Raw genomic sequence first — 24,693 nt, forward strand, 5'->3', positions numbered from 1 at the left:
ATATGTATCTAGGTACATTTGATCCTATGCTTCTAGGTCAATAGATTTGCAAAATACTTTTTGGTAACGAACAAAATCCCCTAATATTTATCAGTATCCAAGGGTCTGATGGAAAATAATCAGATTTAAAAACCTTATAGTATGTGAGTTATGTGTGGACAAACATCTGGGATTCAACAGCCCTATAATTAGGGATACAATTATTAGTGATGTGAAAATTGTCGAAATCCTCGTGAATATACATTTTTTTAAAAGTATATAATTGGTAGCCTATTAGATATGATTGATCTTATTCATTATTTCTCCTTATTATGAACATTCAAACGTATTATTGAGTATAGTTTTCATAGTAAGCTCTGTCAGTAGATATGTTGTCTATCAAAGCTACCAAAATATACTTATCTTTTTCATTTACACTTATGAAGATTTAGAAAAATTGTACATCTTTAATTATCAAAGAAGGAAAAATTGTATAAATCCTCGTGAATGTAAATCAAAAAGAAAAAAGTACCATTTGACAACTTTGATAGACGATAAATCTATGGAAAAATATCATTAAATATTAGTATTGGATCGGTCCTAGGACTGATTTCCTAATCAGTCTTTCCCTCCCTTTTCAATCTTTCTTTTTTATCAGTCCGATCTTTTTTACTATTCAACGGCCCTAAAGACTGATACACCGGTCTTTCTACCCTATGGTCCTAGCTATCTTTTCATTTCCTTCAGTTCTACCTATGATTGAGGAATATAAGAACTAAGAAAATAATGAATGATCGTCCATATTGGTCTAATTTAAAATTCGGTCTAGACTGATTCTATAGATTGATTGTTTAATACGTCATGTGTGTTTTAAAATTGCGAACATCGGGACAATAACGTTAGATGGAGTTAAATCTGTTGTGTAAATCATATTTGTACAACTCATAGATCAGGAGTAGGCAGAAAATCGGGATCGAGATATAATAAAAAAATTGTCTATATGTAGAGAGTGAAAAAATATGTCGACGGCTTGAAAACGAATAAATTTTGGTTTACGGTCGGTACCGAAATATCTGTCCAAGTCTGTCTAGAACAATTACATAAGATAGAACAAAAAAAAAAAAAACCCCCAAAAATAACGATCTTTGACCGAGTTTCAACACTACTAAATGTATACATAACGTAATATCTGCATCTATTGACTGTTAAATCAAGAGAGAATAAACTTTTCAGATCAAAGGTCATATACACACAGTAAATCGTATTTCCTCAAGGGGTGCATTATGAAAATACCATATTTTAAAGTTATTTTAATACATAAAGATTTTATATATATCTCCAAAATTTAATGTATTTAAGGAAAAATAATTAATTTTTATTAATAAATCATTAATATATTTAAATATGCATACAAACTTAATCTTCATCACACTTCAAAGGAGTTTTTGTTGGACCACATAAAATCATTTGCCGGGCCTGTATTACATCATAATATCATGTATATATATATATTATTATAAGTCTAAAAACCATTTTGTGATGTCATTGCTAGCTGAGGATTGCTTTATGTAAATAATAATTATTAATGCGAGGTTCCACTTCTGTTTTGTTTAAAAAATCAAACATTTTTATATTTGCTCACTGTTTAACAATATTATTTACATTTTCATTCAAGATGTGGAATTCATTGCGTGTACAAAAATTCTAGGAATGTCAGGGATAAAGTATTATTAAGAATATCCTTCGACCATTCCCAAAATTACGACAGCATGGGTCGAGCGCCCCACTCATCGTTATCCATGATGTTTAGTGAGAAATTGAGTCTGCTATGTGATAGGGTCAAAAAATTAGGAGATACAATCGATATATGTAGGAGAGAAAACATGATGGAAATGCTTTAAAATGGAATACTTAACGTTTAATTGTTATATTCTGACATTTTGAGTACAAAAATTTTTCTACTTGAGTTCGTATCGAGATATCATATTTTTAGTTCATATGTGTGGTCCATAATCATAAAAGCAAGTTAGAATGATTTTTCTTAAAATTGAAAGTTACTATATTTGCATTTTTTGACTAATTGTCGTAAAGTTCTACCAGAATCTATTCTTATTAACCCTTTGGAAACGCCGCCAATTCCACATAAATTAGCTAAAATTGATTATTACAATAACAGGATGAGAAATTGATATATTTTATTTGAAAAATCAGGTACAAAATATATTTCTTAAATGAAATAAAGGTTCTAAACTATATTTACAATTCTTGAATATTTTAAATAATCCTATTAATTTGAATGTAAAGTCTATAACTGACTCAAATGTGCCTATGAAATATTAATCTGTATGTATATAAGATGTAAAAAAATAATTGGGGTTCTCTACTTTTTTTTTTGGACATAAGCTCTAAGATTGGAAGTAAAAGCAAGCATATAAATAAAAACAGTTATAAATAAAATTGTAGACTCTCCTCTTCATTTTATTTATTTTGGAAATGAAGTTCTTTAACATCTGAATTTGTATAAGAAAGTTAATTTTTTTTGTCGTTGGGAACTTGAACAATAGATTGATGCAGTTATTCCAAACATATCAGAATCAGGCGAACCTAATTTTGGTACTGCAACTAGGTAATTGAACACAAATTCAAAATTTTATGAAATTTGGATCACTGTTACCTCTACCAAAATTGCAATTTCTAAACGTGTATGGAGAAAAACTTTTTTATTATGGGTTTTATAAAAAAGCATGTTGAAAAGTAACATATTTGTATAATCAAATTTAGATTATTTTGTTTTATATTTTTTTCACTTCCATTTCCTTGATTGTATCAAGCAATAAGTGATAGCGCCTAGATCGTTTATCAAGGTTAATAGAAATACAAAGCTATACCATAACGCGTGCACGACTGATGTTTGAATTCCACCACGCTTTTAATATTGACGTCATAGTAGATGAGTGGTTGCGTGTTTTGTCAAAATTTGTTTTTCTTGCCCAGAAGTCCGTGTGATGCATTTAATTGAAAATTCTAGCAATAGTGACGTCATAGACTATAAGGGGTTGCGTGTTCTGTCGAAATCTGCCTGTCTTGCCCAGCAGTCGGTAGAATACATCAGATTGAAAATTCTAGCAAGCCCGTTTACATGATGATGGTCTAACTTTGTATTTCTATTAATCTTGACTGTTTATTAAATAAAAAGACATTATTAAAAATCAGCTGAGAAAATAAGAAGAAAAATAATAATAGTTTTTCCTTTTTAGTTTTTCTTTTTTACTAATTATCATCTTTATATGATTGAATTAGTAACTACTTTACACATATAAATACATAAATCATTCGTCAATTTTTAAATACCAACTACTTTTTTTTGCATTCTGTTTCTTTGATTTGAAAGGGTATATTTTGAGCCATGCCTTTTGCTACAGAGTCTTTGTTTTAAAATTAGTAATTTCGATACCATGTAAGTTTTGATGTCACTTTTAACTTGATCAAAAAATATTGCCCATGGTACGAGTTCTTCAGTTAGGTACACAAAAATGTGCCGAGAATGCATCCGCTTAAGTTTTATAGATCTTTATATAACTGATCAAGTTATTGAGAAGTTTAAGATATTTCAAAGGTGCTGCTGAAGGAAGGGGAGCTGTAAACTACCACGACAGCTAAAAACATACAGAGGGATTTACTTTCTAGTGCTGTCCAGTCAAAAATACAGCCCCCTAAGTTAATTCTTGAACAATATTTTTGCTGAGCAGATCAATCTTTATAGCATATAGAAGCTTAGGCATCCAGTTTTCTTTGTGCCCTGCCCTGTCAAAAAGTTATGACGTGCCTAGAATTGTCAATGGCATACTTTACTTCATACGTTATCATTTTTACTTATATTTCTAGGGCTAATCTGAACGATAAAAATATCAATTAATCGTCGTATACTATCGAGAGTTAGTTCAAATATATCTCATCAAAAGTCAAGTAGCATATCTAATACTTGTGATGTTAAGGACCGATATATTTTGATGTGGCCCGTTGTCTAGCAATATAAACCTGAGAGTCTCTGTGTTAAAATATTCCCCATATCTAATATGAAAATGACGTATGTAAAATGGATCCGTCACGTTTGCCATAAATATATACATATTTATATAAGCATCTTGCTACATAATTTAATTTATAATTGATCATACAAAGAAATAATCGTCATTGATAAAAAATTTGATATGATGTTGTAATTAATCCAATGAAATTAAATATATCTTTAAAAAAAAAAGATAACATTAATTGGAATGAATTTGTAACGACATCTCATGTTTTTCCATGCAATATCTCGGTCATTGAGTAGAGTAAGTTATTTGGTCAACATTTCAACTACTATTTGACATATTTATAAACAACTATATGAATAACCTGTTTAAGAACCGTTTACAAATGAACCCTGGTTTGAATAAATATCAGCTTGTATGCACTATGACTGAATGAATTGTAACTAATAATTCAAAACCGATGAAGGAAGGGGACATTACTTTAAGTATACATTTACTTAGAAGGTTGATATGATATTCTCACAGTTGAAATCCATCATTGCTTCAAAGGCTTGACTTCCTATTAAAAAAAAAAAAAATCAAAATCTCTTAAATTTATATACCGTTAAAGAGAGTAAAGCAAATTTATCAATGTCATACGTTTGAAAAGAGTTCAAATGATTTATGTAGAAAATGTAATGATCAGATTTTATTTATATAAATAAATTGGGTTAAATTTTTGTTTTTTAAAACAACATATTAGTGTGTTGACTTGTTCCAGTTATTTCTTTTAACCGATTTGAACCAGTATTTCAGTTAGGATTGCAGTCTCAGATCGATTTTTAATAAAGGTATCAATATCAATCATGGACAGTTTTGATGAGAATGGGATACTGGTATTCAGAAGTAGAGTGTTAAAATTTGTGTATCTTTTTTTTCTTTGTTATAATCTCTTAAATAGTTATCCTATAAACATTTTTTATAGTTGATGTATTGTTGGATTATTTAAGCATTGTTTTTTTAATTATAAAGTGTATTTTACGTGAATACATTTGGGGTTTGAAAAAGAAGGATTGCAGTCTATGACCATGGACCGATTTTTTCGGTTTCACTCTTTTGAAAAATATATGACGTATCTAACAATAATTCTGTTTTATAAAATGGTAGTTATTCCGTTTCTACATTGTAGTTTAGCGTTTGGGTCTGGTTTTAATCTTTAAAATCAGTCTGATGATGTTACCTCACAAACATAACAATAAATTTTGTTATCGGCTGTCTTGTCCCCAAATAAGAGTTCTAAATGGGTATAATTCAAAGGAGGTCTTGATAAGCTATGAACTATTTCTAGATATTATTGAATAATAGTTTCATAGTTGGAAGAATAGGCTAACTACCAACTGATTATAGGCCTTTTTTCTTTTTCTTTTCGGAAGAAAGGTTGAGAGGTACAATAAAGGTAACGACGTGGCCTATATAGAATTTCAAAAGAGGTCAATCAGGATCTTATTTTTCTTTGTGATCAAAAGTACCTAATTTACTTTATAACCGATCCCAACAGAACTTTTTTAAGGCACCAAATAAGCTCAGTCCAACAAACATTATAACCATATCAGACCAAACGTTAAATTACTATGTAACTTATTGATTATTTCTTCATTTGTATATTCATTTGGTAACATTTTTTTAAAACTTGCATACATAGTTGAAACAAAGACTTGGAGAAATAGTCCAAGTCTGTTTTATAAAATGGCAGTAGTTCTGTTTTAGTTGTCTACATCAAAGTGTTGGGGGGTTGGCCTGGAAAGAAATTTAAGATGTCGTTTTTTAGAAAATAATTTTGGCCTACAATTTGATTTCAGTACATAGTTTGAATTATTTTTATCATTTAAATTACGGTCCACGTTTTTAAGCCCCTATTTGGACCAAAATATCGATCCAAATTAGTATAGAAAAAATCATGGAAGACCGAACTGGGAAAAAATCGATCTTAGACCGAGTCTTAACACTAATACTTACTAAAAAATATGTATTAACATTCTACAATGTACATCTGTATATATTATACAGTTTTAAACTATGAAACCTACGCACAATTTAAGGTCTAATTATGAAGTACATTGTCATACATACTCGTACATTTGGGGATGAAAATGTCTTTCTGATAACTGCCATAAAAAAATGGATAACTCATATAAAAAGACAGACTCCATATTTCCGGGACCTCCTATTTAGAACTATGACCATTTACATATTTAGGAATGTATGTACATAGATCTGATCCGAATCTAAAATTCCTATACTATTCATCTGATTTTTCTGATTGTATTTTACATTCCTATTTGATCAGGCTGCTACCATGGCCTCTAAACTTGGCCTGAAGAGCGCCACTACTTCTTGATGAAGGCTTCGGCCATGGCCGCCCACTTCTGTTCGAAGGAGGCCTTGAGGTCACCAAAATTTTGGCAAGGGGTAGCACAAGCTTTCTGTTGGACTACGTCCTAAGTCGCCTAGTTGTGGGGCAAACAGTCTGAGGAGGAAGGTTGCTAATCCTACATTTATGCTTTAACCAAGTCAACATTTTCTAGCCTCTCTTGAGCCGTTTGACATGGGATGATGTGGGAAGCAGTTGCCGATGTAATCATATGTAAGAAATCTTTTCCAAATCCTTCACATAGCTCCTCCCAGTCATTGAGTGCCTTGGGAAGCTGCCTCATCGACTTGGTTGGACTTTAGGTCATGGCAGTGTCCATGTACTCTATGTTCCCTTTTCCTGCGTTTACCGCTACTTGGGGACCTCTCAAGACTCTTACCTTAAACCATCATTATTTTAATTTTGTAAACAAGAATCTGGGATCACCCTATGACTTTCATGATCTCGTCGACACTCCCTTAGGAGTGGAGCAAACCAGATACCCTTTGCCTTTTTGCCTCCATGATGACAACTGTTGATCATTTCAGGTTATTTTTGTTCTTTTTTAATATTGCAACCTACTATTTTAAAAAATATTCAGCCTAAAGTGATTTAAAGTCAAATCCACGATTTTACTTCGTACACTGTATAAAGTATGATATGCCTTTATATAAGAGAAAAGGATAAATAAATGTGTAACCGGAAGTTAAGCTCTGTGCAGTTTTCCCCATGGGAAGTTTCGCCGTGGGAAGCTTCGCTCTCATACATATATTATAGCATAAATGCCATATAATTTAAGGTCTTCATTTACTTCAACTTGAAGTCCTATGTAATTAATTATGAAATTATGGCATTTGAGTAATTAACATTAAATAATTGTACTTTCTTACTATAATGAATTGGAGCTGTTTAATATGTTCTATCTTAAAATATATTATAATTGAATTAAATGCTCTCCTTTTACAACACTAAATGCAAAAATTTGGGGGGTGGGGGGAGACTAATTTTAAATGTTAAATTATATGTAAAAACATACATTTATGCTATAATATATGTTTGAGTGCGAAACTCCCAGGGCGAAACTGCCCGGGGCGTAATATCCTAGAACCAAATAAATGACCTGTCTCATATAAAGTTAGGCTCTTATGTAATTTACATTAAATCACTTCAAATAACATGATATGTCAATTAGTATGACAGAATACCTACTTATAAAAATAGCTATAAAAACCATTAAGGAAAATACTGTACCATGTAATTGAATTAAAAAGAAATTAGGAAAGTTTCTTATTTTTGAGTTTTATATAAACGTTCTTTGACACTGTAATGTTATTTTACTAACAATATACTTTAAATTGTATTTGGTATGCCTCTGTTTCTTTTCCTTCTATCAGTGTTCTGAATGTTAATTTGTAGAATTTAAATTAGTTTTTGTGAAAGTTATATATTAAGTGATCGAAGGACGTATATAAAAGAACAACGAGATGGGGAGAAATTATTTTCTTGAACTCAATTACGAAACGACATGATAAACATTTAATGAAATGTGGATGGTTAGGGGCATCGAATATACTTAAATAGAGCGTTTTTGCATTTCTGATGTCCCCCATTTTTGAGCCTCCCCTAATGGCGTCTCCCTAAATTTAGGATGCATTTGATAAATTAGAAAAAACGTTTTTAACTAAATCAACAAGGGAAGTTATGCAGATGGAAGTAAAATTTATATACGTCATAAGGGAAAATGATAAAGTGACGTCATCTGTGGCCGTATAATAAAGATGTCTTGCCTTGGAAAAAAATATTTTAATAATATAAGGATTTTACTCAAGCTTTGACACTTGTCAATAATTTTGAAGAATCGTATAATAATAATTCCTTAGTTTTGAATAATTGGCGGATGAACATTTTTGGGCCTTTTTTCTGTTTTTTTTTTATTTTTAGTGGAAAGGTTGTGAAATATAATATGGATAACGAGGAATGACATGTTGAACTTTCATTTATTCTAATTACAACTAATCATCAGAGTAAATTCTTACATAAAATGATTTGTAATTAATTAAAGTCAATATTATTTACTTTATAATAATACTGAGAAATGCATTTACAGAATGTGATCTTTTGATCAGGGTCTGTATATATGTAAATAAGATTCAATTTAATACATTTGATCAAATGTACATACATATTTATGTATATTATCCACCCCTGAGGGAGTTTTATTCATTCCAGGTATACACAAAAAAATTTCATTGCATCAATTAATGTTATGTTCCTATTCAATATTACATAATATACTCAATACATACATTGAATGTTTTTCTCATATATGATGGAATAATAGACTGCTTATAATTTATTTCAATTACATATAATTTAATAATTCTAACCAGGAAATCATTTGATTAAATAAATGAAATGATCTTTAATCTGAATTTATATTCTTTTTTTTTCCATGTCTATAAAACAGACTTGACCCCGTTTGCACATTTCCCATTCATTTCTAACATTTTTCTCTTCAGGTGTTAATTTGTACATTTTTTTCGTTCATCTGTTGATTTTTTCTGGTTCATTTGTTAAAAAAAAAAAGGTACAACCAACTTTTTGCCAAACTTATTTTATCTACGAAAAAACGATTTTTCTCACGGGATATCCCTTTTAAGATACCACATATGACCTCATTTAATAAAGTGGGCAGAAAATTATTCTTATAGCCAATAAAATTTAGTAAATAATTGATCACGTGGTCGTTGTATGTCCACTGGATTTTTGCTTTTGTCCTAACGTAAAAGATGTCTTTGGAGAATAATAAAATGGGTCTAAGAAATGAACAGTGTTACCTCACTTACTATAGTTTATGCATTTGCTGTCAGCTTTAGATGTTTCTATTTCTTTTCTCAGAATCAGTGTCTTGAACGTTGATTGGTTGAATTTGAGGTCGAACATTTCCAAACAGCTATTGAATTATCATTTTTATAGTTGGGAGGGATAACCTAATTGTCAATTTTCTTATTTTCTTTTCGGATGAGAGATTTTTAGACACGATAAAAGTTAAATGTTCATATAATTCCGTTCAGGAGTTTAAAAATCAAAGAAAAGTATGAACGGCGTCCATTTTGTACTCAATATACAAGCTTGCTATTTTATCCAGAAAATTAATTGATTTCCTAAGTTTGAATTCACATTTTTCTGTTGTATCCTAGAAATGATTTGATTCATTTCTAAAGACATATTGGATCCGTTAAAGAGAGCTGGATTTTCATAATTGATCCTTTTCTTGTATACATTTGTCCATTAACAAAGAAAAAGCAGTCTCCTTAACAACCACTATACAGAGATGAAGGAACCCTGACCTCATTAACGTATATAATATGTACCAATATAATTCCTTATATAATTTTATTACTTATATATTAAGAAGGCAAATAACATATAAATAAATATAATATAAATCTCTTTTTAACTCAATTATAAAACAGTCTTTTTATTTTCAAAAGAAGTAAAGGTTGTTAATTTGATTTTCTTTGAAGTAAACATATGTATTCGGTGGATTAAAGCTTTGTATCTTAGATCAGCTTTATAATCTAAACAATATCACTCATTTTCAACAAAAATCCATTTTATAGATAATGAGCAAAAAAAACCTTTGTAGTCTTCTCCATTATGTCTGTTATACATCACTCCAAGAAATGTTTTATTATACCATTAATATGTAACTTTGTGAAACATAATTTAAATATCTTTATAATATAAGATATTCCTTTTTTAACGGTACAAATGTAAAATAATTTCACGAAACCTTACATGTTGAATTATAGACTATTTCTTTTGAAATTCTACATGTTACTTACGTTAATAGCCGAATACACCATACATAAAACACCAATAACATCTTTTACTCAGTAAAACATGTCTTTGATGAAACATAATACTCCCTCATCCTCTTTTTTTGACTAACTTAGCTCATTACTAATAGCTTATTTATCTACTCTCAACCTCGACTATCAAAAGGGAAAGGACACATTTTGATTAAAGCTTTAAATCAAGTTGCTAAATGAGGCTCAACATGATCAACTGCTGAAAAGAGATACTTTTTAGTTATTATTTGGAGATATAATTAGTAATTATGATGTTATCTAATATATCTTGCTTTTTAGAAGATGCTCATTCGAGGTCCGGAAGACGGACTTAGCTTAGCTAGAGAATATTTTTTTCTCTACTTTAATTCACTATTGTATCTTAAATATTAAATATATCTTAAAATAATAACAACAATCCATAAATGATTCAGTATAATTGAAAACTCCGGCCTTTTCTCTTTGGTGGGAAATTCAAAAAAGGAAAAATCAAAGAATAAACAATTTCTTTTTTCCCCACAGCAATTTTAGAGTGTAAAGGGCGCTTTCTTTATTATTATATCCCAGCCAGTGACATGGCACTGATCCCAGCCTAGTTCAGTGAAAAATGAAAGAGTGACGTCATATAAAAACGACATCTTGTAAAAAGTGTTAAAACGCTGCACAATTGTATCTCCTCAGGCTAACGGTCGCGGTTTGCAAATTGATTTAAAGCTTTAAAAAAAAAAAAAAGACATATACTACCTTGCCATCAGTATTTTTCTTGTTGTCTACTGTTAATTATTAGTTAGATAATAGTTATTAATTAGTATACACATTGAATTGGTAATTTTATCAAAATAAATATCAATGCCACAGTATGAAATGACGCGATTTCTAAACAAAGGTCCTTAATTGACATAAATTAATATAAAATCCAAATCCTATTAATTTTGTGTTCATAATACGTAGAATCAGCTGTTTTAAAACTTACAAGAGTCAACTTATCAAAATTAATGAAAACAGGTTCAAGGAAAATACACTGCATCTTTGTTTATTTTAAAAAAGTTACTCGTAAAGGACTATTTTCTTAGAGTACAATAATTATTACGTGAAAGAGGGATTAAATTTAAGCCTTTTTGTAATGAAGGTCTCTAGAAGTTTAAATATTTCTTTTGGTATATCTATTTATTTTATGTCATCAGAATAATAACTGAATAAAAAAGTTCTTTTAATTCTTTAAGACAATCGTTAGACGATTGCTTTAATTTAATTCCCTTTTTTCATTAAATTACTATTCTACTAACAAGAAAAATAGCCTTCAATTGGTCAAAGAGTACGTCGTCGGAGTTGACCAAAACATTCAAATTGTAGTAGTAATAAATAGTTGTATGTTACCAACATAGAGGGCGCTTCAAATAGTTTTATCTTCCTCACCATATTGTACATTTGATTACATTGTTCTTTATGTAATTTTTTTAGTTTTTATAACAGAATAGGATGATTCCATACAAGAGCTGGAGTGATTGATGTATAAATGACCATTGTTTTGGCCAACTCACTTTTGGCTTCAAAAAATTGACCTTGTTTTTGCTTGCACTCTATATATTTTATCTCTATGGTTACTCCCTGTGTCGTTAATAATAAGAACCCATAAAAATCATGATTTGAAACCTCAATAGTTAATTCTATAATACGTAAATAACTAAAGAAATTAATTAAGTACCATCCCTCCAAAAGTTTGTAAAAGGAAGTACATATGTTTTAGAATAGACTATGAATTTGTATTAAAAGTGAATCAAAAATATAAGCATTTAATCGATTACATTGATATTTAAGTCTTTGGGATGGATAAATATCACAGAGAGTTAACAGTGGCAAATAAACAGGACCTATGGCGTCAATCAAGTTAACACATCTAAGGGATAAACAGATCAACAGACAAATGTTATGGCTATATTCTTTTCATATTGGAGCACAGAACTTATATTTATTGATGGGCTTCCAGGGTTTTTGGGGTAATTTTTCGGGCAATTGACCCTTGTTATCTCCTCTGATCCAAAGGGTCGTCATGCTGTAAAGTATATGTTATGTTTAGGAGATTTATTATATGTACATATTAAACATTTTTTTGCATACAATGAGCTAAATGAAATTCATTTATGAATTAGGATACCATTTTTAAATTATATTATTTAAACAGCTAATGTTTCTGTCTTGGATACATTTTAAACTTTTGATTGATATGTTTTTCAACTTTTGTACAATTCTACCCTTCTTTTCCTTTATTTTCTTTAGTTTGCTTCATTTCTTGACTTTTTTAATCAAATTAAGATTCATTATACATTCATAAAGTTTGATTCATTTTATGATATTATATACATAAGGGAAAATAAGGAGCTGAAAACTCAAGCTATTTCACATTCCATCTCTCTAACACTTTAAATTAATATTTAATTTTACTTCAAAATATATATGCACATAAAAAAAGAAAAACGATTTGAAAATAAAGAAAATAATAATAATAAATCCTTGATTCCTGACTGAGTAAATCACTTTTTTCTTAGAACTTTCAGGTTATAGTAATATTACTATTTGGGAGATTCCATATCTTTTTTTTTTTAAAGATAAAAAAAAATCTGTGTTTTATAACTTGCTATGCGGATAAGTTTTTCTTTCTCTATTGTTTAAGGATTTCCATCTTATGTTGTTATATGTTACTGTGGCATCCATTGACGCATTCCTAAGTGACTACATCAAAAATCTCATAAAATATGAATTGTGAAATACATAGCATTACGAGGTGCTAAATAAATAAAAAAATCATGGTTTATGACTATGTTCCTTGAATTTATTTACATTTACAGAAAATAGGGCTCATATACCAGGGGCGACCACAGGGGATGGGCCGGAGGGGCTGTATCCCTCCCCAAAATTAAGAAATTTTGCTTGTTGCTAGAAAATTGAATATTTGATTCTTTTTGGGGAATAGCTGTGGATTGTTGTAAATTTGTTTCCAAAAAAAATAATATTTTGCCTAAAGCTATGAATTTTTGGAATTTTTTTTTAGTATATGGGGATTTTTTAATTTTTTTCCCAAAAAATTTAATATTTGAAATTTAATTTTTTGTGAATAGCTGTGATTTTTTTCCAAAAAAATTAACATTTGAAATTTGTATCTGTAAAATTTTTTTTTCAATAACTGGATTTTTGAAATTTTTCCCGGAAAAATTTAATATTTGAAATTTAGTTTTTTGTAAATAACTGTGGGTTTTTCCCCAAATAATTAATATTTGAAATTTCTTTCCCAAAAATATAATTTTTTAAATATTTTAATACAAAAAATTTGGATTTATAAATTTTTCCCAAATTTTTATAAAACCAAGCCCCTCAAAATATAAACCTGCAGACGCCTCTGTATACCTTCTATATATATTTAAGAAAGTATTGTACATTGCAAGCATTTCCGATATACAAAAAAACAAAAACTCGAAAATTAACTTGGAGTCATAACTGCTGTACAGTTATGATGTTTAACTATATCAGCTGCTTACAGATATGAGAAGAAGGAAATCCCATTCCGGATCAAGTGAGGACATAAAGAGAAATTTCTTATTTGTCGATTCTCAAAGATACCCTGATTCTATCTGTGACCGGAAGTTAAGCTCTCTGCAGTTTTCCCCCTGGGAAGTTTCGCCATCAAACACATATATTATAGCATAACTGTATCTTCCACATATAATTGAAGATCTTCCTTTACTTCAAGTTGGAGTCCTTTGTAATTAATTTTGAAATAATTGTTGTTTCTTATTGTAATGAATTCGAATCGCTTAATATGTTCTATCTGAAAATAGATTCCATCATGGACTTACACTTATAACTCCCGAAACATTCATTAGACTTACTAGAGGGTGCGCGGACAAAATCTGCCGCGTTTTAAAGACAACATAACTCCACCAGCTAATGTCTGATCTGTCTGTTTTTAGAGTTAAAATTTTTCCCAGGTCATAGGCTACAGTTATTGTTCATATAGAAAAACACTTGTAGCGATAGCATCATTTTAAGTGCCCAAGAAAAGTCATTATGTTCAATGAGAGGGATCGTAGGTGCGCTGCTATTCAGATGATGCTTAGTGATCACATGAAATTAAGCAATGCTGACATCTCTGGCCTTCTGTCAATGCCAGTTAGAACGGTCAGAAGTCTCAGGCGGAAGCTGGGGGAGTCATCGGATCCGATGGACGTTGTTGACAGGAAGAAGAAGGAGGAAAAGAGCACCAGGATTGTTCGGGATGTCACCTTCATCAACAATGCCAGGGACATCACCGATGAGGACCCCCAGCGTCCCATGAGAGCCATGGTAAGTCTGTTGTCGGCGCGTGGATGTGGCAGCAGGACTCGGCTCTGGCCACAAAGCTAAGCGGACGCAGGAATGGCTGAAAAGCAATGCTTTTGCGTTCGTACCCTTCTCCTCTTGGCCTCCCTAGTCACCGGATTTGAACCCGTTGGACTACTTTGTCTGGTCCTACGTGGAGAACATGACCAACCGCTCTTCCCATAACACCAATCAGTCTCTCATCACCTGCATCAAGGAAAAATTCAGTGAGATAGTGGAGATCCTAAATGCCTGTTCTCGGTTTCGTAGCCGCATTGAGCGGGGTTCGTAGCTGCAGACGGCGACTACATTGAATAGGTAGCTGCTCTATATCCTAATAAAGATATTTGTCTTTATTTTATCAATAAATATTATAAAATAAGCGTGTAGTTGTTGTTTTTTGAAGCAGCAGATTTTGTCCACGCACCCTGTATACTTCATTTATTTAGCCAACTACCAACTTTGGTTGTATGATATATTAAAGGTAACGACGTGCTGAGGAGAGACCAGATAAGTATATAAAGCCACTTTGTGTGTGTCTTTGGGCTTGTGAAAGATGGAGAGTAATACAAAGGATTTGGTGGGGATTTATAAGAGTAAATCTTCGCTGGACTCACTCATAGTAGATTTGAGGATCCACATATGTGTAATTCCTACTTATGTTTATTTTTTTCCTCTTACAGTTTCTTGTAGCGGATTTAATAAACCGCAATAACAGCTAAGCTGCTCTCCTTCCAAATAGTCTTCAAATGATCAGGTTTAATATATCATTTATCGGTTATTTTTATACATAGCGCCAGATCATATGATTTACAACTCTATAAATCGTTTACAGCGAACCAAAGGAAGAAACAATTGACTATTTTAAATTTATTCAATAACACCTTTTGAGATATCCATTAATTTTTAATGTATTCTTTAGAAAGTACACATTATAATATTTAATTGCAATTAAGATATTTGCATGCTTTATATATATTTATTGGTTTATAATTATCTAGGTTATTGGAATTCAAAGCCTATCATTATTTTTTTTTCTTTCTTTCTTGTGTTATGAAGGAATAGACCATTCATGATTGAATGCGATATTTTTTTATTTCTTAATTGATAAAAATTCCTGATTAATGTATATATCAAGACGGTTGCAATAGTTCCTTTTTCTCGAAACAAGCATAAAGTTTTGTACATCACAGTTGTATAATATAATGCCGATTGATTTCTACAAAAAAACTATGCTTTTGTAAACTTTTCTTCGAGATTTGATGATAAGTGTTTTGTTCCTATAACTTATATAATTTGAAGTATTGATTACTTTGCTATCAGTTAATATAATTGTATCAAATCTCACTTTGTGGGTAGACATTTGAGTTATTGTAACTCTCAGTAACAAAGGGGACAGTTGCAACAAGTGTGCTGTAATTTTCATCGCATTGTGTTTGATACTGTTAGTATTATTATTACGCCAATAGTGATTTGTAAAGATACAAATCCAGGATGGTATGGACATGTTAAAAAAGAAACCAAAAATCAACATGGTAACCCTGACAATTTGAAGAATCTATTGGAGGAGAGAAAGCATAATACTCATGACGTTGCATTAGATCAGTTACAATCAGCTGTGACAAGAGAGAAAGGAGAGAAGGATATAATCAAGGACATTTGCTGAAATTAATCCAATGTCGATCTCCAATTTTATTTTAAGTCCAACAAGGACTTACAATTATAACTCCAAGACAAATCCTCAAGGTTATGTTCCCTCTTTTATGAGTTTGGAATATAATTGAATCTTTTTATGAAAGGATGTTCACTACTCATGAATTAAATAATAATAACAACGTCTAAGGAAAATAAAATTCCTTCTTTATACCACCAATTACAAAATAATGGTCCACCTAAAAAAAACACCTGTTTACATCATTGCTTATCTGTGTGTTTATATGGTTAGTGTTTTGTAGTTGTCCTTTTATTTATCTGCCCGTGTTTATATTAAATCTCGTATTGCTACTTGCGCGGTGTATGCAGTGGCATAACTAGCCAATGTGCCGCTCGGGGCGGATTTTAATTGTGCCGCCCCCTACAAATTATAATAAAACTTGAAAAGCCAAAAACGGAATAATATAGGTATGTCAAGCAAGAAAAAAAACTCTTTGTTTAATTCAAATTTATTTGTGTTATTTATACACAAAAAACTATAATATTATGTTGAAGAAAAGAAGGTGAATTAATTAAAAACAAAAGTTTATAAATTGATTTTACGTGCCTTGCGATTCGGAAAATTGTGAATGATCTCATCGAAATCAATTTTTTCCACAAGGTCACGCTCTATGGAAAGTATTGCAAATCTGCCAACCTTGTTTGCCTCATTGTTGACCTGTGGTAATTCTTAATGAGTTTTAGTTTAGAAAACGACCGTTCGCAGCTAGCCACAGAAATTGCACGAGTTGAAAAGATTCTTAAAATTATTACTATATTTGACACTGAATCAGTAAGATTATATTTTTGAATAAACTGAAAAAGTTGTAAAGGCCTTTACATTTCTTCAGCATCAGCAGTTGCAAAATAATTTTACAGTCTTGCCCTCTCAATGAGAAAGTATTCTCTCTGAATATTATGATCAAGAGCATCTAAATTACAATTGTAGTGTTTGTCTAACAGTTTGGAAGGTGTGGGAAAGATGTATTTCTTTGCAATATTCTGGAGGCTTTCGAATATAGAGGAAATTTCTCCAACTAGTTTATATATCACTGACAACATTTCTCTTCTTTGTTCAGCAGCTATAACTTTGAGCGGCATCGATACTTTTTTTGTATCCTATTCTTTTCTTTTTGCGAATTCGACGCTCTGTGCTGATTACCATATCAAAGCAAATTTTCTGTTGAATAAGCCAACGCATCTTCCTCTATTTTGTCTCGATTTTGAAGTAGAGAAGCATTCAAGGCCGATAATTTAAGGGGCATTCTTGTAGGTCCAGTCCTTTCGTTTGGAATAACTTTTGAGTGTCATTAGTTTTGCAAGGTATATCTCTCCAAAGACCAAGGAATGTCAAGAAAGAAAATGGAAACATCACCTGAATAATTAAACCTGCATCGGACCTCGTATTTGCGATTTCTAATCTTCCCTCAAACGTTCAAGCGCAGTCATGACTTCCGTGAATTTAGCGTGAATAACTTTCACTGCATCTGATCGACTACTCCATCTCGTTTCGTTTGATAGTTGCATCAGTTATCTAAATTAAAATATGCCATCGATGACTTGAGGCTGAGAAGAATGAAAATAAACGGTCCAATGTGCCAAAAAATGTAACTGAATTTGTAATAACTAAAACTGCATGCACAGCTGCTAAATTCAGAGAGTGATTGTTGCATGGCACAAATACAATATTTGGGTTAACTTCCCTGATGCGTATTTGAACACCAGATAGATGACCTCCCATTACTGTTGCGTTATCAAATGCTTGTCCACGACAGTCCTGAATGTTAATGTCGTCCATTTCTAATTGTTCAAGAATCATTGATGCCATTTGCTACGCATTTTTGCACTTTAATCTCCATAAAACGAAGAAAGGATTATTCTACTTTTACTTCATTGTCAGTTATCTTAACACCTGACTCATTTGGTCTATATGAGAAATGTCTGGAGTATTATCGAAAATAATGCAGTAGTATTTACTCCTGATCACTTCATCGATAACTTTGTTTCTTACTTGGTCTCCCAGGAGGTTCACCAATTCATTTTGAATTAGTGGTGAGAGATAGGAAGTTGCATATCTAGAAATTCTTACTTAAACCAAATGTTCACGCAGAACTGGGTCGTATTTTTACATCAGTTGAACAAGATCCTGAAAATTTCCTTTATTTTCATTTTCCTCCCCAACTCGAATATGTTCTTTATGGCCTTGTCAAGCTATGTAGATTTTGTTTAGCAAGAAACATAATGATGTCCAATAATCTACTAAGAATTTGCTTCCATTTCTTTGTTTCATTTTTAACAAGGATTCGGTGTTTGTACCCATTCTCTTGCCATTGAAAATGGGGATTTCTAGGTCTTTCTACTGAGTGATTGCATTCTCATTTGCAAGACAAGATTCATGTTCTTGTATCTTATGGTTCAATTACATCAAGATTTGAAACCATCAACAGAGCAAAACTTGTAGTTTTCATTTGAAAATAGCTTACAACAAAAACAAAACGCGGCTTCTTTCGATGGAGAGTATATCATCCAGGGTCTCAAGTTTTTTTCCCCCGTTTTGTAAAGTTCAAAAAAACCATTTTCTTGTAAGGCTTCTAGTTCCCCTTTAAGTTTTGATATTTGAAATTATTCTCCTTATATCCTTTTACATTATCACAATCCAACCCATACTTTATAATTACATGTTTTTAGTCAGCTTTTTTTAGTGTTAATTTCTCCTTTCTTTAGTACTGATCAGTTATCTCTGATCAATGATGCTAAATATATAGCCTGCTGGTATGTACTAGGTATACGCCTATGAAATGAGAGTTTCGGCTTGGTTCCTAGGTGCCACCAGTTATACATTATAAACCGATCCAAAAATCTATATGCTTATTTCTACATGTGTCAACAATATTTAATTCATTGTCTGTATAGTTTCATTCAACAACGTACTTTTTTCGCTCGTAAAAATGTCTAATTTTGTGCCTACAAACTACGATGTACGGACATCATTGATTTTCTGTTACCAATTGAAGAAAAATGCTTCTCAAGCACATGAAATGCTTGTAGAAGCTTACATTGGACATGCTCTAAGCACCCCAAAAAGTTTGAAGACTCCGAATTGCAAGCATTGCTCAATGAAGATGATGGTCAAACGCAAGAATAGCTCGCAGAACATTGGGATGTTGACCGTCGGACCGTTGGAAAACGTTTAAAAGTTTTTTTTAAAGATCGGTAGTTGCGTGCCACCTGAAGTGAAGGAAAGGCAGCAAGAAAACCGAAAAACGACTTGTAAAATGCTGCTCGCACGGTACAAAAGCAAGTCCTTTTTACATCAAATCGTAACTGGCCATGAAAAGGGAATCTATTTCAAGAATCCGAATGGAAAAATATTATATGTTGACGTGGCAGCAAGGCCAAAACGATCGCAAGGCCAGCTGGTTTCGGAAAGAAGGCAATGCTGCGTCTGTTCTGGGACCAGTGTGCTGTTATATGGTATGACCTTGTACAACTCGGTCAAACTATTAATGGTGATCGCTACCAACAAAAATTGGCCGATTCGAACCTTACTATACGCCAAAAACGCCCAAAATATGAAGCCAGGCAACACAAGATAATTTTCCTTGATGACAAAGCACCACCGCATCGCTCTATAGCCGCCCACCAGCTTGTTGAATCGTACAACTCGGCTTACTCACCAGACCTGGAGCCTTCCGATTATCACTTGTTTGCATCGATGGAACCATGCACTCAATGATTTACGCTTCGATTCTCACGTTGAAGCCAAAAAATGGATCGATGAGTGGTTTGCACGAACACTTTTTTTTTTGGAAAGGCATTCATAAATTGTCTGAAATATAAGAAAAATGTGTGGCTAGCGAAGGCGCATACTTTGAAAATATAATTTGTAATCATTTTTTCACAATAAACGTTCAATGTTTTAAAAAAAAGTCTCATTTCATAGGTGCATAACTGGTAGACCTTAAAATAATCCGAAATTAACGTCGTCACCCAAACAATTTAAAGAAATTTAGGGAGGAGAGCTGTCATTACTTTATATTAAATCAGCTCCAAAACTCGTGTGGGTGAAGGAATTAATCACAAAGCCCACTGGGGCTCTATTAAATAGACAGAAATTCCTCCCATGTCAATCCCCAATTCCATATAATTTCAATAGGGACTTACACAAATAACTTTTTGTACAAAGGAATTGAACACAACAATCGAATTTATCTATGATCTCAGTTTTTCTCCCAGTCATCTGAATTCTGAAATATCCGGGATTATAGTCATTTGGGACTATTATCGTTCAGAGTAATTTTTTATTCTTGCAACAATCCCCTCATTAATAGTAGGATTAACAAAACTTGTGTAAAAGTGTATTTTTATGATTAAATTTTTTTATTAATTTTGTATCTTTTTCTAAACTCAATATATTTTCATTTTTAGGCATTTTTAAGATAAATTACTTTCTTGGCTTGAATTCATTTGTACCAAATGAATATTCCCATGTGTAATCCATAAATATATTAAATTAAGAAGAGGACATATGTAGGTATGTTGTACTAAAATTTGGCGAGTCCAAATCATACCAGCTGACAGTAATTGAAGTAAAATAAAAATTGAAACCGTCTCAGGTCTCCCTTATGTAATATAATCCTTTCTTTGAAAGTTGCACTAAAAGTATTAATGTAATATATAAAAAACCTATTCTTCACCTATTTGTTAAGAAATTATTTCAAGTTAATCAAAAATTTTCTATACCAAATTTGGATAACGTTCATTCCCCCGTGCATAGATAGGTGTATTATTCATAAAATAAACAATCATTAATTAAGCAGGAGATTATAATTGGAATTAGAACAATAATTCGTCAAGTACTGTTGATTTTAATTATTATTATTATATATATTTACTTATGTGGATATATTTCATAGTAAAAAAATATACTTTTTCTTTAATTTATGTATTTGATAGCACCAATTCTCTCTCACATAAAGAAACATTTGTTAATGCGCACTGCACAGGGATATTAAGTGTTGGAAGACTACTGCAATATGAGCGTTGTATTCATTATACTTGTATATAATGAATTAGCACATTATTACATAAGTATATATTAGTAGGTATAAACACAATTTTCTGCAAGAAATGTATTGTAGCTTTTGCAAATATTATGTACATATACCTATATTGTAGGTACATGCATGTATGCAAAAAAATAATGATTCATTATGAGTGTTTGGTTGAAGATGCGATGAAAAGAGTTACGCATCTTCATAGATTTTAAAATAACTGAAAATAAATGGTTATTTTTTTGTGCTGTATCACGATTAGAGATGTATAAAATATGAACTGCCGATATGATAAAAAATAAATAAATAAATGACATGGTTATCCTGATTATTTAAATATTATTGAGTAGGAGAGCAGCTTAGCTGTCATTATGTTTCATTACATCAGCTGCAAATAAGCCCCTAAAGGAAGGAAATAAACATAAGTACTACTGTATATCCTGCGGCAAGGACATGGAAAGTAATTAATCCACTGTCGATCCTTAATTCTACCCGTAGTTCAACTTCTGGTAGGGTTATTGCTTATATGGTTACCTACTTTGACTTCCTGAAGATATAGATACTGCCATGGGTCCATGAGATTTTTTGAGGAACCACAATTTCCATTTATCAGCAGTAAGTACCCAGACACACTGTCAAAATAGTCCAAGTGTGCTGTGCGTTTAAATGGAGTATTTTTTGGCTCTTTCTTATCCTAATTGCAACTCATCACTTCTCTATACAGGGTATAGTGGGGAAAAAGACCAATGCTATTGCAAGAGTCCGCTAGGCTCATCGAATGACTGCGCCATGGTATGCTTGGGATTTTATTTCAGAGTAAACTGTGTCCACTAGCTGTATTAATATTTTTAAGAGACTTAAGTCCGTGTCAGAGGGGCACATTTTTTTATATCCCTTTATTAAAAATGAGTTAAAAAGCACAATATATAACTAAAAACAAGTAAAAAAACAAACAAAGGAATTTGAAATATTAGAGGGGGTTTCCCCCTTCTTCAAAATAACCTTTTTTCTATCCATATTTCATTTACTCTCTCAGGAAAGTATTATTGAGTAATCTCCAATACTTTATATTCTTCATTTTATTAGTCATGAGGTATCCTCTTAAATGTTATTTCACCACCTTTATAAGAATATCTTTCATTTCCCAATTCTTCTTACTTACAAGCCGGGCTCTTGAACCTGAGTCTGAGCTTTTTCCAGCGGAGTCGGAAAATTAGTAGCAGCTCAGACTATCGGCTACGAAAAGCGTTATCACTTATGTAAATAAAAATTATTTTTAATCCTAGGCTTATACTGAGTTTTTTTCTTAATGATTATAAATTATAAATACTTTAAATTTGTGAAACTTCAAAACTAATTTATAAGTTTACATCCCAAATTTTAAACGTGTTCCATAGTCTATATGTTACGTAGAGTGTAGTCACTAGTATTGTGAATAGTCAATGTAATTAGTAACAAGTGTAACGTTGCAGTGTGAGGCTGTGTGAATCGTTGTTCCTCGGTTACGAGTGCATAAATCATTCTAAGAAAACTTATGAATGAACTAGCAATTAATATAAGTAATTAAACTTTTGATCCATTTAATTTTTTCTTCACCATGTTTAACATTTTATATTCCAAAATACTTTCTGTATACCTGGCAGAATTATTTTCTACATTTATATAATAGGAGTTGGAAATTTTATGTACCGACATCCCAGCCTTGCTTACATATATCAATTGTTTTTTAATTGGAGAGTAGTTTCCTCCCAATCGTCACTTTTCTTCCCATCTCATGTGGGCCTAATGGGTACGCCCATGCCTTTTCTTTTAATTCCAACACATCCAAAATCTTCTTCGAAAAATATCATTATAAATATTTTGATATGTATAACATGGTCAACTACGTATCAACTTTTTTGCTCTATGGTGAATAAATCTTATTTTATAAAACTTTTTGTAACTCTTAATCAAAATAAGGTATGTGCCAATTTTGATGAGAGGGTCATTTATGACAAAGCAAAAACTCTCGAATACTGAAGGAGATCCCTCAGAGAGACGAAAGAGCTTTTTTTCCTTTGGAAAAAAAAAGAACATTTAAGTCAAACTTTTCTTCTATTACACCTTCACACTCCAATTTGCAAGCTGAGGAGGTCAAATATTATAGGAAATATTCTAATTTATATATACATATGTGTGTACACTGTTAGTAGAAGATATGCATCTATTAACTTAAAATTTATGTAAAGGCTTGAAATTAAATACTTGCATATATATTATACAGGTATGTAGAAAATAATAGCTGTAGTTATAATGCATTTAAACATATCAATAATTCATAAAAATTATATATGTGAGATATGTACACAGATACGAGGGTGTTTTGAAAAGTTTCCGTCCTGAACGTTAATATAATTTATTGACATTGTAAAGAGGAACACAGACCTACTCCAATTTTTTTTCGTAGTTGCAAAAGATAAAAAAAGTTATAGAAATAATGTCGTTGAAAGAATAATACTCAATAACTGGTTCATTTTGGTAAATATTAAAAAAAGTATGGAATAAAATATTCTGGAAATTGAAAATACTATATTCTTGTGATGTTAGAAGTTATAATTTTATGTCCAAAATGTATCGTTTTATGGGATTTATTCTTAAAAATTGACGTTTGAGGAAAAAAAGAAAAGAATGAAAAAAATTGAAAATTATGCAGAAAATGAGTGATATTTCAGTTACGCATTAATTATTATGTCTCATCTTTATATGCAAACAAATTGTTAGACAAATTTCTACAAACTTTTATTTTGAAATCAAATATTTCATTGGAAATCCATTTTTTTTTCGTCTGAAAAAAAAAAAAAAAAAAAATTGCAATTTTTACTGATTCCTTTTTTTGCATATATCTTTTTTGATTTTGTATGAATTTGGAAAACATCCGTACTCTTATAGCTATTTTTTAAGACGCCAGTAACTTTTTTATTTTTAACTCAAACCCCATAAATAGTCTCCTTGAGCTCCAAAAAACATTTTTGTTTTGGGTAAACGAAGTAATTCTTCAATGAAAAAATATATATTTCCCTCATCTTTGCTACAGTGATGAACTTATCATTATTCAAATATATTGGTGGAATTCGACTTAGCTCTTGTTACCAACGATTGAACAATAGATATGTTGTTGGGAAGAATTGCTTGGCTACAACAAACTCATTTGGGTTTTTTTTTGTTTCTTTTTTTGAGAAAAGGGGGCAAAATACAACAAAAGCAAAGACGTGACAGGTGTTATATAATGAAAATAATTAATTGTTTCACATGTAAACATCAGCCAAAATAATTGGTTTCTTACTATGAATAAAAATATT

General features: G+C 31.3%; 1 protein-coding gene and 1 long non-coding RNA gene across 3 annotated transcripts in view; one reads left to right on the forward strand and one right to left on the reverse strand.

Annotated features, from left to right (window-relative positions):
- Positions 1 to 24,693, forward strand: part of LOC121116375 (uncharacterized) — a 42,951-nt gene that overhangs the window by 6,757 nt on the left and 11,501 nt on the right. The window contains exon 2 of one of the 2 annotated variants that reach the window (XR_011779572.1): positions 1,655 to 2,234. The exons of the other annotated variant lie outside the window; for it this stretch is intronic. The gene's annotated coding sequence lies outside the window, so the exon portion shown is untranslated. Of the gene's footprint in view, positions 1 to 1,654; positions 2,235 to 24,693 lie in introns of those variants that run through there. 2 annotated transcript variants of the gene reach the window in all.
- LOC139905101 (uncharacterized) lies at positions 8,741 to 11,883 on the reverse strand. The gene is made up of 2 exons (XR_011779573.1): positions 9,249 to 11,883; positions 8,741 to 9,195 (listed from the first exon to the last, which is right to left on the reverse strand). It is a non-coding gene; the product is annotated as an uncharacterized lncRNA (long non-coding RNA).

This window comes from Lepeophtheirus salmonis, chromosome 4 (genome assembly GCF_016086655.4).
Source record: "Lepeophtheirus salmonis chromosome 4, UVic_Lsal_1.4, whole genome shotgun sequence".
Lineage (NCBI taxonomy): Eukaryota > Metazoa > Arthropoda > Copepoda > Siphonostomatoida > Caligidae > Lepeophtheirus > Lepeophtheirus salmonis.